Genomic DNA, 18017 nt, shown 5'->3' with positions numbered 1-18017 from the left:
AGCTTCCCAACGTCGCTGACACCGACGTGATAGGAGCATTCCTATCCGGAATGACCTGCGAGTCCTTGGTTCATAAGCTAGGACGTAAGGGCCCGTGGACTACCAAGGAACTCCTGGACATCGCCACCAGCCATGCCTCAGGAGAAGAGGCAGTCAGAGTGATCTTTGATCGCCTCGAGGGCAAGGCAAGGCGGGACGAGGGTGCCAGCGAAGGCACCTCCAATTGTTCCACCAAAAGGAAAAACAAGAAGCAATAGCGCAAGGACCGACTCGTGGCTACTGCTGACCGTAAGGGTGGTCGGAAGCCCACAGAGGGTGCTCCGAACCACTTTGAGAAAATGCTCGAGGGGCCATACCCGAACCACGCCTTCCCCATAAAGCATCTGCTCAAGGACTATAGCCTCATGCGGAAGTTCATGTCCGGAGGCTCCAACAAAGGGGAACAGGGGAAGGAACCCGCCCTCGCTATGGACAACATCGAGGAGAAGGATGACGACTTTCCAACGCCAGATGGCTGCCTCATGATCTTCAGAGGATGAACGGCCTACGACTCCAAACATCGTTAGAAGGTCGCATGCCACCAAGTCTACACGGCTCAGCCGGCCACACCTCTTTTTCTCTGGTGGTCAGAGTCTGCCATAACCTTTGATCAGACCAACCATCCGGATGCCATCCCGCACCTAGGAAGGTACCCACTTGTCGTGGACCCGATCATTGGCCCAAAGCGCCTCACCAAAGTTCTAATGGATGGAGGCAGTGGCCTCAACATCATGTACACAAAGACACTCGACGTAATGGGCATCGACCGAACGCACCTCTGCCCGGTCTAAGTGCCTTTCCACAGCATCGTCCTCAGGAAGCAGGCCATGCCACTCAGACAGATTGATCTACCCATTACCTTTGGGGATCAGTTCAATTACAGGATTGATACCCTCACCTTCGAGGTAGTAGGGTTCCCCAGAACCTTCCACGTCATCCTAGGACGTCCATGCTACGCAAAGTTCATGGCCATCCCCAACTACACGTACCTTAAGCTAAAGATGCCAGGCCCCCGTGGGGTCATCATCATCGGCACCTCCTTCCAGCACGCCTACAAGTGCGAGGTCAAGTGCTATGGCCACACCATGATAATTATCGCCTTCGAGGAGCTCGCCGCCCTCAAGGAGGAGGTCGCTGAAGGAGCACCCGACGCAAAGAGGTCGACCAGGTCATTTGAATCGGCTGAGGGCTCCAAGGGGGTCCTCATAGATCCCAGCAGCTTTGAGGGTAAAATGGTACGCATTGGTACCATGCTCTCCTCCAAATAGGAAAGCGCGCTCGTCGACTTCCTCCACAGCAACAAAGACATCTTTGTGTGGAAACCCTCAGATATGCCAGGCATTCCGAGGGAGGTCACCGAGCATACCTTGAAAATCCATCCAGGCTCCAAGCTAGTGAAGCAACACCTGTGCCGCTTCGACAAGGAAAAGCGCAGGGCCATCAGTGAGGAGATAGCAAAAATGTTGGCCACCGGATTCATCAAGGAAGTACACCACCCTGAGTGGTTAGCCAATCCTGTCCTTGTATGAAAGAAGAATGGGAAATGGAGGATGTGTGTTGACTATACGGGCCTCAACAAGGCATGCCCGATGGACCCGTTTCCTTTGCCACGCATAGACCAAATAGTCAACTCTACCTCAGGGTGCGAAACCCTCTGCTTCCTTGATGCGTACTCCAGCTACCACCAAATCATGATGAGAGAGTCCGACCAGCTCGCGACGTCCTTTATCACCCCCTTCGGATCATTCTGCTACATCTCAATGATGTTCGGTCTAAAAAATGCTGGGGCCACTTACCAATGTTGTATGCTCAACTGCTTCGGAGACCTCATCGGGCGGACCGTTGAGCCCTATGTCGATGACATCGTAGTTAATTCCAAATGGGCTGACCACCTTGTCACCGATCTTGAGCAAACCTTTGCAAAACTCTAGGCAAATTGCATCAAGCTCAATCCCGAGAAATGTGTTTTTGGGGTCCCAAGGGGCATGTTGCTCGACTTCATTGTCTCCGAGCATGGCATCGAGGCCAACCCAGAGAAAATCTCAGCCATCACAAGGATGGGCCCAATCTAGAACATAAAGGGGGTTCAGCGGGTCGCAAGGTGCCTCACTGCCCTCAGCCGATTCATCTCGCGCCTCGGCGAACGAGGACTCCCCCTTTATCAACTCTTGAAGAAAGCTGACCACTTCAAGTGGACAGTCGAGGCCCAGGAGGCGCTTGACATGGTCAAACTACTTCTGACAAAACCCCCGATCCTAGTTCCTCCAAGCGACGGAGAATCCCTCCTGCTATACATAGCGGCCACCACACAAGTGGTCAGTGCTGCCCTGGTAGTAGAGCGGGAAGAAGAGGGGCACACCCTCAAGGTGCAGCGTCCTATGTACTTCATCAGCGAGGTACTGTTCGACTCCAAAACCCGCTACTCCCAAATCCAGAAGCTCCTATACGCCATCCTCATCACCAAGAGGAAGCTACGCCATTACTTTGAGTCACACCCTATGACAGTAGTGACGTCATTCCCCCTCAGTGAGGTCATCCATAGCCAAAACACCACAGGAAGAACCGCAAAGTGGGCACTCGAGCTAATGGATCAAGGCATCACGTATGCTCCCCGAACGACGATCAAGTCCTAGGTTTTGGCTGACTTCATCGCGGAGTGGACCGAGGTCTAGACACCACCGACCGTCATCGATCAAGAGTACTAGATGATGTACTTCGATGGATCACTGATGAAGAGGGGCGCTGGCATAGGCCTGGTCTTCGTATCACCCCTCAGGGTCCGCATAAGGTACATGGTTCGGCTCCATTTCCCCTCATCAAATAATGTGGTCAAATACGAAGCACTCATCAATGGCCTGTGCATCGCCATCGAGATGGGCATCCGATGCCTCGACATTCGAGGCAACTCTCAGCTGATCATTAACCAAGTCATGAAGGAGTCAAGCTACCATGATGCCAAGATGGCTACGTACTGCCAAGAAGTCAGATGGCTGGAGGACAAGTTCGACGACCTCGAACTCAATCACATCCCAAGGCGCCTCAACGAGGCGACCGACCCACTCACGAAGGCGGCATCCGGTCAAGAGCCGGTGCCAATAGGCATCTTCGCCAATGACTAGCTTAAACCCTCGATGCACTACAAGGGGTCAGAATGGACCGATGATGGCCCATCTGATCCAGCCCCGAGGGCTAACCAACCGATCGCTCCACCCGACCCCGGTGTCATGGAGCTCGAAGAGGATCCAGCGATAGAGCCTGACCCTCTAGATGACTGGAGAACGCTCTACCTCGACTACCTCCTCCATGACACACTACCGATAGACAAGACGAAGGCTCGATGGCTCGCACGTCATGCCAAATCCTTCGTTCTTGTAGAGGGAGAACTCAACAAACGGAGCCACATTGGGATCCTACAGCTCTGTATCCCCGTCGAACAGGGAAAACTTTTGCTAAGCGACATCCATGGTGGGGTCTATGGTCACCATGCCGCACCTAGACCCTTAGTTGGGAACGCATTCTGATAGGGCTTCTACTAGCCCACTACACTAGCTGACACCGAGCAAATTGTACGCACCTGCGAAGGGTGCTAGTACTACGCTCGGCAAACTCACCTCCTGGCCCAGGCACTCTAGATGATCCCCATCATGTGGCCCTTCATAGTCTAGGGACTTGATCTGGTTGGGCCTCTCAAAAAGGCGCCTAGGGGCTACACCCACTTGCTTGTCACTATAGACAAGTTCACAAAATGGATTGAAGCTCGGCCCATCTCCATGATCAAGTCTGAGCAAGCGGTGCTATTCTTCCTCGACATCATCCATTGCTTCGGAGTACCAAACTCTATCATCACAGATAACGGCACATAGTTCACCGAAAAGAAATTCATTCGATTCTGCGATGAACAACACATCCAAGTCAATTGGGCTGCCGTCGCGCACCCTCGACATCAGCCGTAACCCTAACAACGGCGTCTAGGCGAGGGGCATCTCCCACTGAGGAAAGGCCGCAACAAACGATGGCAAGGCCAACAATGCTTGGTACCCTCTAGTGCTCCTCCTCCTTCGGTAGCAGTGGCCCCTTCTCGACAAAGGTGGCCTGCACCATCTCATCTACGTTGGATGACCCCTAGCTTGACATCACGCTCTGGATTCATCAGTAGATCTATGAGCTTTTCTCTCCTTGGCATTACCCTCTCTCACTTAGGACCCACCACGACACATGAACTCATTCGGTGGAAAGGGAGGAGAAGAGGTAGCGGCTCTGAAGCAGGCGAAGGAGTGGGGCGAGAACTCCCCTCCCTCTCCCTATTTAAGGGAGAGGCATAGCAACTGGGGAAAGGCGAAAGGTTGGGATGAAAAACTCTCTTCCTTCCCCTATTCATTACAAGTGGGAGATCAATCCTGATGGGAATCTATGGGGATACGCCTAGACCGACAGGACGCGCTCTGACCGACAAGATGTTGCCTAGGAGTGGCCCACCACTAATGCATGCCATGCACGGGAACCAGGGCACACTCACATGCAGATGACTCTCTGCTTCCCCAGGTAGGACCATGGAATGGCCTGACGGGGGAGGTCCCGTCGGGCCTCCTGGGTCAATCGAATGGCCCAGGCGAAACGACGAACGAATGGCCATAGAAAGATAAGCACCTCTGTTTCCTTGCTTTGCGCATTAACTTCATTACCGAGTTTCTGACCCCAACGACGACAGGGGCACGGACATCGCTTGGGGGCTGCCGAGAGTGTCTACCTATTTAGACATCCTCCTCACCCGACCCCTCCTTATGTTTAAAACCAGAAGCACGGCGTGTGGGTATAAAACTTTGAATACAACTGGATGAACCGCCAGACCCTATGCCCCGACGGCTATGGTGTTTTTGTTCACCAGCATAATCGAATTCACAGTTCCCCATACCACAAGCTTCGGCTCCTACCTTCTTGAGAAGGGTTTGGGGGAGCCCACCTGCAGACTCGGATCACCACCAAGAGACAGAAACAAAAAATGGCAGTGTTTATGCAGGTTACACTAACCTCGTCACAGACATCAGACCCGAACCCCGCACGGACAAAATTGGTAAAAGCTTCCTGTCGCTCACACCACCAGGGTAATGTTATCAACCCCCCGCTTTCGTTTCAATTAAATTATATGCTAAATCCATACATCCAAACGTTGCATATGCAAATCCCTACATCCCAACACTTCGTGTCGCGTCACGAAGTGACAGCCACCTCATTCAATATGAGCGGTGACCGACCGAGGTTCCAAGGCTGGTCAACGAAGGGCTCGAGGCTGCCTCGCGTCAAACAGAGCCAGGGGAGAAAAACAGAGATGAGCCCTAGCAGCCTTGCCCAACCCCGCTCAGAAGCAGACAGGGACATCTCGACCTTTCTCATTCGATTCTAACCCCGAGCCAAACCCATAGAATCTCCATCGAGGAGAGGCCAACAGGCCACCTGAGCCTATCAAGCGGCTTGGGCATCTACTAGGAGGTGGGTTAAGAAGTAGTGAAATGCCACATGAGGGCTCTACTGACCCTGTCAGCAAATGATGGACCTGGATTTCACACGAACATACCCGTTAGCAAGCTCATTGAGCGCGACACTTGAGCCATCGAGGCAAGTATCATCAACTCAGCCCCTCCGGTTGCGGAAACCAAGGACGGGATAACACGTGAAACACGACCAACCCCTATTAGACCCTAAGGGGCTCGGGGGCTTGAGCCGCTCGATCCAAGATCAAGAGACCAGGGTTCAAAGGCTGACCCGCGAAGGGTCTAGGGCTGCCTCGCGTCGAACGAGAGCGAGGGGAGAAAAATGCAAATGAGCCTCAGTGGCCTTTGCCCAGCCCACATTGAGGCAAGTAGGGTCATCTCAACCTTCTAGTTCAATCCAGCCTCTCGTCGAGCCCATAGAATCCCCATTGAGGGGGAATCCATTGGAAGGCGGGCCAAGGAGCAACGGAACGCCACCCGAGGGCTTTTGCCGACCCTATCGCAAAGCAAACAGGATTGGATTTCATCTGAACATCCCCATTAGTGAGCTCATAGAGCATGTCACTTGAGCCATCGAGGCAAGTGACATCGCCTTAACCCCTCTAGTTGCGAAAAACCACCGATGGGGCGACGGTCGTGAAACGAGCCGACCCTTAACCAAATCCCCACCGTGCGTGGGGGCTCGAGGAAGGCTAGACCAATGATAAGGCCAAACGCACGGTCATGCAATGATCGCCAAAGTCCTAAGTAAGGGGTACACGCGAATACAAATGTAAGTTCACTACCCTCACTCTGGTCTCCAGTAACATCCAACCCCAGCGACCGTAGGGGGTCGGATCTCACTCAAGGGCTGATAAAGATACGAGTACCTCCTTTCTTTTTTCAAAACAAACTCATTACATCAGACCTTCTCCTCGCATCGAGACTGGCAATAAGGTTCAGGAGAACAAATAGGTAAGACTGCAAAAAACCCACGCCCAGACGGCTATGGTAATTTTGCTCACCAGCACAATCAAAGTTTCCCATAAACACCTTGGGTCCTACAATCTTAACAAATGGAGGGGTCGGATCGCGTAATTCTTTCCTCATTGCAAAAAAGGAAGAAGGTAAGATCAAACAAATGAAACAAAATTGCGAAACAAAGTCACGAATCCATTTTCAGAAGTATTGACACTTGTTCACATATTATGGATAAATGTTTATCAAACTTATTCAACTAACTACTTCCGCAGAGGGAGAACCATTTCTTTCAGCCTGTTCGCTAGGTTCCATGCAAGGGGAGTCACTGCCCTCTCAATCTCGTCTAGCTCAGGGTCTTCATAGACAGGCGCGAAGCCTTGGCTCATTACCTCCAAATTGATCCCCCGATCATAATGAGAACGGGCAACAGCGAAGGCTTGGGTGATCCCAGCATGAAAGGTGTCCTCTTCAAGCTGGCCCTCCCACGCCGTGATACCAACGATACGAATCGGGAGGGAGTCGATCCCCTCTCCTTGCGCCACCTACAGGTCGTCATAGACCACCATGACAGCAACACGTAGAAGATCATGCTCATCACTTTTGGCCCGAAGGATCCCCCGCACCTCAGCAAGTTCCGTGGCTAGCCTAGTAGAAACTTCCTTGGCCTCCAGCCTTTAGACCACCACGTCTCCAAGATCCGCCTAGAGGGCCACGGCCTCCCGACGTGCCTCTCCGCGCTCTCGGATGGCCCGGTCACGCTCCTTGTGAGTCATGCTGTGCTCCGAGCAAAGTCTTTCTTTGGTCCGGTGCAGCTCATCCCGCTCCCCGCACAGCTAGGAGATCACCTTGGCATCCTAGTTCGCCCTCTGTTGTAGGGCCACGGACCTTTCCTTGGCCTGCCGCTAGAGATCCCGCTCAGTCTCCAGCTCAGCCAGGACCTCCATGGCCCGCTGACTGGCCTCGGCATCCTTCTCAAGCAGCTCATCCTACTTCTTTTGGATCCTGGTGGCCGCCTCCTCGTCCAGCTTCACCCTCGCTGATAGGTCTTCAAACATCCCATGGATCTCCTCTGTGTCCCGACGTGCCTCGGCCTCCCGCTACTGGGCGGTAGCGAGCTACGCGCCCACATCTCCTCGCAGGCGGGCCTCCTTGGTAAGGCGATCCCTTTCCACTTTTTACTCACGGAGAAACCGGGATTTGTTCTGGCTACAAGCATTGATACACTAAAAAGAGGACCAGTATAAAAAATACGAAGACACAAGAATACACGAAGAAAAGAGAAAATGAGGGAGAAGATTCAGTGGATTCCCGGCTAGTAGGAACAAGGATTTCACATAGGACGCCACTGGCCTGGCTCAAGGCATCCATCATAGCTGAGAACCCAATGTCGAGATTCTCCCGCTCCATGCTCTCGGTAGCATCGTCAAGCAAGAAAAGAGCCAACGTTGGGTCCTCAGCGGCCATCCACTAGAGCGGCGGCTCGCCCCACGTGGGGGAGCGGCTGCCCCCTGACAACAGGGCCGAGGGCGACCTCCTACTGATCCTCTCCACCACTGCCACGATGCCCGGAGACCCTCCGGCTATGTCCTCCTCCATCCGGCCCACCTCGGGCACCGTAGCCTAGGCCACAGGAGGCGTGGATTGCGCCGCCCCCTCGGATGTCGCCATGGCAACATCCAGCCCCGCCGGGTTTGTCACGATCGCGGTCACCTCCGCCTAGGCCTCCAGTGGCACAGACTGCGCTGCTCCCTCGGACGCCACAATGGTTGCGTCCAACTGCGCCTGGCTCATCAGGGTTGGGGGTGATCCGGCCGCATCCTCCTCCGTCCAGCCCCCGTTGGGGGCCGTCGCTTGGGCAATCAGAGGCATGGATTGTGTCATCCCCTCAGACACCACCGTGGTGGCATTTGGCTACCCCTATCTTGGAGCGGTCATGGCCACCACCACCGGTGACATCGAACCCTCGACTGGCGGTGTCGCGACCGCCACGAAAGACGCCGCCTGCTCGGCGACCACCGAGGGCGCGGGCGCCATCGCGGGCGCCACCGGATCGACCAACAAGGCCGCAGCATCAGCACCGCTCCTACCCGGAATAGAAGTGATGTCGGGCAGCGCCATTCACCCCACCTGAAGGGCAAGGCTCTTTTTGGGCGCCAGCCCCAAAGAGCGGCCCTGCCACAAGAATCTACAAGAGGGAAAAAAGCATAAGGACAAAAGAGAAGAATAAAAAGGGGGGGGGGAATAGGGGAATCAGTGGCCTACTCCGATGCCTTGGGGCGGCGGGAACGTTTCGGAGATGAACCCCTAGACCCCTACCCCGACTCGTCTGGGCAGGACCACTTTGAGCCTGCTCCTTGCTCCTGGGCAGGGGGGCTCGCCTCCCTTATCTCCGAGGGCGCGGCGATAGAGCCGCCCCTCTCTATCGATGCCTCGAGGGCAGCTGCCAATCCGCCTCCCATCCACCGATCCTCCGACGGCACCTCAGGTGGGGCGGTAGATTCTTTGGCTCCCACTGGCCCTGTGGATGGGCCAATGGTTTGGCCCACCTCCACCAATCTCACGGACTCGCTTCCCTCCACATGGAATAGGAAGGGTCCCTGCATGGGTCGGTGGGCATATGTCAGCATATCCTCATCTGCCAGGATGTCCCAATCCACGCCGATGGCTACCTCATCATCGTCGTCGTCATCATTGTCACTGCCTGTCTCTTCTCCTCGATCACGCGCTTGTCACTTCTGTAATAGCTTCTTCTTCCTAAGCTCCCTCGACTTTTTGTCCCACTCGGCCATGATATGGTTCGCATTCGCCAGGGTCTGATCCTTCTGTAATGGAGCCAGGCTATCCTTGAAGAATAGACCCCCCGGCTGGTCCTGCCATCCCTAGGGTCAGCTTCAAGGGGTCAGAAATTCAAGTAAAAAAGGAGTATGGAGAAGGAAAACTTACGAAGTCAATAAACCCCGGTTCTGGCTGCATTGGGGGATGCCCAGCACCGGGAACATGAAATCGAGGATGACGCCAGCGGAGTCCTTCAAAGGCTCCATCACCTCCTTGATGCGTTGCGCCACCTCGGACAGAGGCAGCGCCTCGTCGACAAGCATTATCCCTTCGGACGGTGCTCTAGGCACCATCTGGTGCAGGGGAAGCACGTGCGCCATCAGCGGCGCCACCCTCCTTGCATGGTAGGCGTCGATGATCCTCGAACCCTTCACACCCCTATCCTTCAAAGTTTAGAGGGCAGCAAGAAGTTTATCGATGTTCTTCTTCTCCTTGGTTGGGATGCCCCACCTCCACGACCCTGGGGCCTCCTTGATGATGCACCCAGAGAAGACTGGCAAAGGGGTGGCGGCATCATCCTTGACATAGAACCATTGCGAATGCCACCCCTTGTTGGAGGTGGATAGATGCATTAACAGGTATGCATCTGATCGGTTGTTGCAGAGGTGAATGCCAGTGCATCCTACCGGCGCAGGCAGCTCCTGCTTCCCGACCCGCCTCTTTAGAAGGTTGACGACGAAGATATGCCGTCACAGGTCGAAGTGGGGATCGATCCCCAAGAACCCCTCACATAGGGCGACGAATGCCGCAATGTGCTGGATCCCATTGGGGGTAAGGTGCTGTAACTCCACTAGGTAGTAATCCAACAACCCCCGAAGGAACAGGTGAGCAGGTATGGTGAATCCCCGCTCATGGAAGTGGGCAAAGGACATGACATACCCTTTGGGCGGTGATAGCTCATCCTCATCACCAGGCAACCACCACTCCTCGGTGGCACTCAGCGGGCGAAGGAGGCCATGGTGAACGAGGCCCTCCAGGCGTTGAGGGGTGATGCTGGATCTACCCCATGGCTCCATTGAAATGATTGGGAGGGGGTGGATGCGAGTTCAATGGCGGCTGCGATGCGGGTGCGAGCTTGGCGGCGGCCGCGATGCGAGTAAGGGAGGCGCTGGCGATTAGCGGCAGAGGTTGATGATGCAAAGGCGAAAAGGCGAAGTATGGAACCCTAGGGGCGAATCCCATGGTTTTATAGGGGCGACGGATGCGAGAAGGGCAACCATCCGTCTTGATCTCCGAGCCTACCATGACATACCATCGCGTCATGCCACGGGATACGCGCCAGCGATCCCTATCCCTTCCCACCAAAATCACGCCGGATGGTTCATCTTCCTGAGCGGATCAGACTCTTTTTCCATAGAGGGGACACGGGTTAGAAGATTTCCCCTCCGACCTATATAGGCCCAGAAAGCCAAAACATTGGCCCAACAGTCTCGATGGCCAACCCAACAAGGGATAGGACCGCGAGCGAGTAAGACGTAGGTACGTAAACATCGGTAGGGCCTCGTTCCACGATCAAGCCCTAGCCAAGCGGATCCTAGACAAAATCCCCGTGAACGGGATACCAGGGTTCCCATAAAACTTTTCAATTGACAAAAACCAAATCACATAGCCTTACCCACGAAGGATCCGAAATTATCCCCTGAGTGGTTCAATCCGAATCACCCGGGGGCTCAGGGGCAACACCCGACGGGTGCGCTCGCGCGCACCCTCTGACGAATCGACATACCCTCTGGGCGATTCTATCCGAATCACCCGAGGGCTCGGGGGCTACTATCGAGGACCTAATACCAGGGTACCCAATGAGGTAGGACTAATAACCATCGAACGTTGATGCTTCTAGTCAGACGAGAGCACTGCTACTCTTCTTGCCCGGGCGACGGAAGGTTGGTTCCGCCTCGCCCGATGGTAAGGGCTGGCTCCGCCTCACCCGACGTCCGAGGGAGGGCTCCACCTCGCCCGACCCCTAGGGACGGGCTCCGCCTCGCCCGACCCTTGAGGGCTGGCCTCCGCCTTGCCCGACGACTAAGGGCTGGCTCCGCCTCGCCCGACGTCTGAGGGAGGGCTCCGCCTCGCCCAACCCCCTGGGATGGGCTCCGCCTCACTTGACCCCTGAGGGCTGGCCTCCGCCTCGCCCGACGTCCAAGGGCAGGCTCCGCCATGCCTGACACCCGATGGCTAGGGGCTGGCTCCGCCTCGCCCGACGTCCAAGGGCAGGCTCCGCCACGCCCGACCCCCGAGGGCTGGCTCCGTCTCGCCCGACGATCGCACCCTGCTCCTTCCTAATGATAAGCACAGGGTATGATAGGACATTCGAGTCAAGCACAGTACCAGGGACCATGCCCCGCACGCCTGCAGGAAGGTACCGTCAGTTTACGATGGGACGGACGCTTTAGGCCCTTTCCAACATAACAATGCCTGAATAGTGTTGTAGGCGTCGACTTTTGTCCCACAGTGTAGTAGGCGCCGCCTTCAGTCCTCGGGCATGGATACTAACACAGGCATACGACAGCCACTATGGTCCAAGATAGGAATCACCTCATCTACAGTGGAGAGCGTATTGTCACTTCCCCTGTTACTCCCTGAGGGGTCACAGCTCGGCTCTCCAGCACGCCGCACCATCCGCCGGCGTAGGATGAGATGTGCCCACTTGCTAAAAAAGGCCAGGGCATGGCCTACGAAGATCAGCGAACATGCCACCTCTGACATGGTCTGCCGTGTTAAGCAGGGCAGGCACAGGGAAAAAGAAAGACCCGGCTCCCTCGAAGGACCTTCAATACCTTTGATATTTTCCTCGTTCTCCGATCTGTAACCCCTGCTCCCCTCTTGGTCTATAAAAGGGAGGGCAGGGCCCCCCACCAAAGGGACCGACTCTGGAGAGATAAGTTCAACACACACACGATACTTACACACATGGCTGAGTAGCGACCAAGCTCTCGGCGACCTTGTCGATCATTCCATTAGAGACTTAGGACTCGTCCCTCTCTCGACCGTTTATACCCCCTACTATGAATCATTTTCGGTATTAATAACACGAGCGGCAGTAGCAGACTAGACGTAGGGACGTTTAGTTCGAACCAGTATAAACCTCGTGTCCTTTAGTGCACCATCTAGGTCTAACGCGCAACAATCATAAATTTACTAGCCGGTGTTTGTTCGAAACACCGACAAGGTGGAACATGCCGGTCTGTGCCCAGACAGTTTCAAGTGTGCCGCTTCAGGAGCAGCCATACGGGAAGAACGATTAAATAGCCAATACGCACAGAAATCGGCTGTTGCGGACTGTAAAGCTCGTGGGTAGCGATTGATTTTATGTTGATAGGTACAGTACGCGTATATATAAATAAGATCATTAGCTATGTAGATATTACCAGTATGAATCATTGAGTCAATGAATCTAACGATAAAGGATATAACACACGAATAAATCGACTATTTAATATAAACGGATCTACAGACGCTCTGAATCTTATCTGTTATCACCAACAGTGAGGTTTGACCAGATCGATGGCAGCTATGATGATAGTAACAAACTAAAACCGAAGAATCCGTAAAACCATCTACACTTCGACAGGCTTTCCGAAAGACATACTATACGTGCATGCTCGAATGAATCGGCTAAAATAGCCGATTCAGATGAAAAGGAACTACAGCGTGTACACAATCGACTATTTTACATGGACAAACCTATGGACTCATCAGACCTAACTTGCTATCTCTAACAGTGGGGTTCGACCGGATCGATGCAGTCGTGAAAAAGACAACAAATCTAACATTTAAAGTAAACAGATCTATTCACATTTAACAGAATCATGTAAACATGTTGTAGGCGTTAACGCATAAGCGATCGGCTATTTATCCAATGCAGGCATAACAAACAGTTAAGGTCACGCCTAATCAAGAACAGATCTATTAACTAGCATCCTCTAATCTACAGTGCTATCAGTGGGGGATCGACCGGATCGTTACAGCCATAATAGTGAACCATAGACCATATTTAACTAACCAGCAAACCTCTCCAAGATCATATGTGTCTTAACCGCATACTATGCGCGACCAAGATCGAAGTAGAACAGCCGATAAGACATAACCCGTTTGTTCATTGTAAGAAGTATCGTGTTGTGACAAAGCAAACGACGGACCCAAAGGATACGAGGCCGATCTAAATCGATCTCGACCGGACAGGTTGATGTTGCTGCAAACTAATGATGATAAAACATTAGCAAGATCGGTAACTTAATGAATCTATCAAAGATTGTCACTCTTAGGTAGAGCCGATAACTTGACCTTAATCTAGTTCGAGCAGTGGATGTCAACCGGATCGATACAGCCGCACTTGAACTAGATAAGAGTCGATAACTAGCTTATACTAAGGTTCGCAGTGGAGGTTGACCGGTTCGATGCAGCCGTACAAACTAAAGTATAAACCATGACGGTACTTACAGACAAACCGGAGGTCGTTCGGACCGATATAGCCCTGCTTGCTGAAGAACTCGTCGAGATCTACTCTACTCCTACTCCTAAGGGGTGGCCGAAGCCGAAAAAGTAAGTAACTTGTATTTGATTGATTGTGTGTCTTTTACAATAGCCGGGGTTCAGTATTTATCCCGGAGCCTAAACATGAATCCTATTCAAGTACGATTCAATGCAATCTTTGGTGTATAAGATAACATTCCTAACTTAAGATAACTTAGACCCTAATCTTTTTCTTTTTATAGAGTTCGATATGTATTTCTCGACGCCAATCATAGCCCATTATCGTTATTTGCTGACGTCATTCAAAGAGAGCCGATTCTAGTGCCTTCTCTGAATCAGCTGATATCGATCTTCATGCAATCGAGTCCTTGATCGACACAATTTTGGAATCTTCGAGTTTTCGCGTTCTTCTCCCCAAATTTTGGTGTAAACAAATATATTCCTTATTTTATGTAATTATGACAACTTTAAACCATGTCAAATATTTCTTAAAATTAAACACGAACAATGTACTGATTCATTTTCTTCGTCCAGGGTAAAATAATATAGGCAACTTTGTAAATAAAAGAATCAAGAAAGGAAGCGGAACTTTTTTAAGGGCGAAGAAATACTATATCTTTCTTTCCAGAGTCGCGAGAGCAAACAACGTGTCCAATTCTTGCGCCTATTGCCGTTCCAGCGTGATCTCAGGAGGAAGGGAACTAGCAATCTTGCAGAGAAGCGCCGGCTGGTGGTTGCGGGCAGTTGACGTCGAGGACTGAACATACTCGCCACCAAAGCTTCCATGTGATGGCTTGTTTCGGGTTCCGGTCTTCTTGATCGATTGCAAGGGCACAAGGCGATCGCTTGCGACCCATGACGTTACCGTGTTGATCTGCCGTCCAATCCCTATGCTTGAAATAAAAACGAGCCAGAGAGGAAGAACATGAACTTGTAGGTACCCATGCTGCGGTCTTGAGTTCTCCCCAGGACGGCTGCACAAATGTGGGGAGTACGAGCATCTCCAGCCTGTTACTCTGGACGTCCATCCAAACTCTTGCCCTGAATCGCTAAAATGGAGGCGTTGAAGAGGGGCCGCACTGTGCAAAAAAGGATATTGGCGGAGCAGATAAGTACGAGATAAAAGCAACTGGTACACGGGTAGCACATTTGAGCGTGCAGTGTCTAGCACTAAAGTTCACGCATTTGGCCAATCGGAAAAGTGAGCATTTGTGCATGCTAATTGCATGACTATGAAATTTATCAAAAAAAAAAATGCATGACTATGACATGCTCATTTTTTATATGGTTATTAAACCAACCAGCTTTCCATAAAGTTTGGTCGTCCTCTCTTTAATTTGGACTTAATAAGCGATACTTCTAATTAGAGGTAACACTTGCTGAAATCGCCAGCACACACACCCCTGACTGAAAAACTCAAATTCCTTAACTGTATTTCATTGCTTGAACATATTAAGCCGCTGAAAGTTTATATCAATTAATTTTGGATCTTAACGCCTTTGAATAAAGAAAGTTAAAAATAGAATGGTATCGATCTTATTGAGAGCTCCAATCTTAATATAAATTTTATTTCCACCCAGGACTTTATTAAAGAGAAGTAAATTTTCAAGTGACAAACCCAATACTTAATATGTTGCTAAAAGTCGATATCATTTTATAAGTATCTTAATGATTTTAAATGAAAGAAAACTCAAAACTATAAAAGCGATAGATCTCATCCGTAGCTACAAATTTCATATAAAACTATGTCTATCCATGTGAAAAAAATATGTGATTTTTCTAAGCTGCGAATTTGAACTTGTCAGGTGTGGTCAGACGTGACAAAATAAACGTGGCAAGCTTTTCACATGATTTTTCACGCCATCAGGTAAGATAAGGTCAAAAGAGTTACATCCACGGATAGCTTTCCGAACAGGTCATTTTAAAAATAATCCGGCCCTCAACACCGTACCCATCCTCTTAATGACGTGGCAGTGCTCTTGCCTGTTGATTCCATTACATGGTTTTTCTTTAATCTGCATGCTACTGCTGCGATGGATGTCGATGACGCAGTGTGTCTGGTGGAACGTCCTTCTTATTTCCTGTAGCTACGGTGGCCGACGATTTCACTGACTGATGATGAAACATTGCTTGTCTACAAATATTGATCGATCGCCGTTAATGCGGAGGATCCGGATCACCCGTCCCGGACTGCCGCTGTCGCCCGCGACGGATCGGACACGCCATCCAACCGGTGGGGCGTACCGTGCGCAGGCGCACAGCCAACTCGATCGGACTCGCGGCCGCAGTTGTTAGAAAAATCGCGCGCCTGACGGCCCTGTCAGGGACGGCCGGACGGGGGAGGAGGAGGATGGCTGTTTGAGGATTATTTATATATTTACCATTATTACGATATGAGTGGTATAAAAAGTACTATGTCAGTGACACAGTGTAAGATGTTATCCGTAATAATGGTAAATATGTGGTCGAGCCGAGCGTCCGTCTCACCCGCTCGCGCGTCCTGCCCTGATCGATGCCATGCCCATGCCGGCCGGTGGTGGCGATCGACTGGCAAGTGCCGAGTGGTGACCAAACGCAACCACTGCCCCCTTGCCTCCGCCTCCGCGGCTCCTCGCCATCTCGCGTCGTGTCGGCGTCACGAACAGTTAGCGTGCGACCTCTAGGAGGCCGCGCCGAACCGCCCGTGGTTTCCGCTAGTTTTTACTGTTTTTTCCCACGCGTCCCGGCAAAAGGCCGCAGCCCGCATGCAGGTGACGCACGGGTTGCCGGGGTCGCTGAGCTAGATCGTGGAAACTCAAGTACTGCCGTCTCAAAGGCCGGAAGACGCTTGCCGTTACGTAGGTTATAGTAGTTAACTATAGTTATGCACATGCAGCAGTCGGCATCCACAAATATGATGGCGTGTGAAGCTGCTTCAGCTTGCTCGCTGTGATTGGACAGTGGAATCGTGGTTGCTTCCGGTATGTGTAAGCAGTCTTGACAAGATTTTATCCGGATTTGTTCCTCGTACATAATGGATAGGTGATCCATCGTCGCATTGCTGCTGTGTTTGTTCTAGTAGGTGCGCTGCCTTCCAAACCAAACTGCAGCCACCTTTGACCCTGACGAGATCACCATCATCATCATGTATTACAAACCACAAAGTGAAACTGAAAAGTAACTAACCAACCGTACGTGTCCGACGTTGCCAATGCCAAAGCCCAGCTGCCCTGCCGTAAGCCAGAAGAATGAAGAATCCATGTGTTTGCTCACTGAAAAAGGAAACAAAAGGAGCTGCATCTACCTGCAATGCACCCACACCGTACCCACAGTTTGTTCGACGCGTTCAGAGGTAGCTACGATTGGTTGTCTAACGAGTAACGACAATTGACTAGAGGCATGGCCCGGGCACACTGTTAGCAGCCTGCCCCTGCCCGTGTCTGTAACAGCTGAGGACGACGCGCTGGAAGTTGAAGAGGAGGCTGACGCGCCTGAAGCTGAAGAGGAGGCTGCTTGGGCTGTCCGGCCCAAGAGACTGCGTCGGCACAGTACAAGGATTGTTGGCCCAATGTGGCAAGCCTAGTAAATGTATTAAGTAGCAGCAAGGAGAGAAGGAGGGCATGGATGATAGACGCGAAACAAAACTTTGTTTCTGAGAAAATCCGGCGCCGTTCACTGCTTGTTCTTCCGGTTCTTCCTTCCAGTACTTTCTCCTTCCCGTAGTTTACCCTTACAATTGGTATTAGATTTCTGTTCGAGTCCTGGCCTCCGATCCCCATCATACCCACTTTACCCGTCTGCAACGCTCTCTGAGAGCCATGGAGCCGAATCTCCAGTTGGTCCTGGAGGAGATCCAGAAGTCGAAGGAGGAGTTCGGGCGTCGTTTCGACGAGCACAACGAGCAGTGGGAGCGGCGCTTCGCCGATCTCGAGCTTAGCCGCTCCGCCCGCGACCCCGTCGTCGACAAACGCCTCGATTCCATCGAGCTCGCTGGCGCCGACACGGCGTACACCATCGGCCGTCGCGTTGCCGATTTGGAGGCCGTCCGCAGCGATCCCTTCCAAGACGAGCGCGACGACCGTGTCACCGCCCTCGAGGTGGCCGCCACGGACCTCGGTACTTGGTGCCCAGAGATGGAGGCGCTCGTCGACGACCTGCGACTTGAGATGCAGAAGCTCTCCCAAGGTCGCGACTCTAAGGTGTTCGACGTTTTGCCTCAATGGCCTACCGTCGTCGCCTCTT

This window comes from Miscanthus floridulus, chromosome 2 (assembly GCF_019320115.1).
Source record: "Miscanthus floridulus cultivar M001 chromosome 2, ASM1932011v1, whole genome shotgun sequence".
NCBI classification, from domain to species: Eukaryota; Viridiplantae; Streptophyta; class Magnoliopsida; order Poales; family Poaceae; genus Miscanthus; species Miscanthus floridulus.
Note: the sequence above shows the minus strand (reverse complement) of the source record.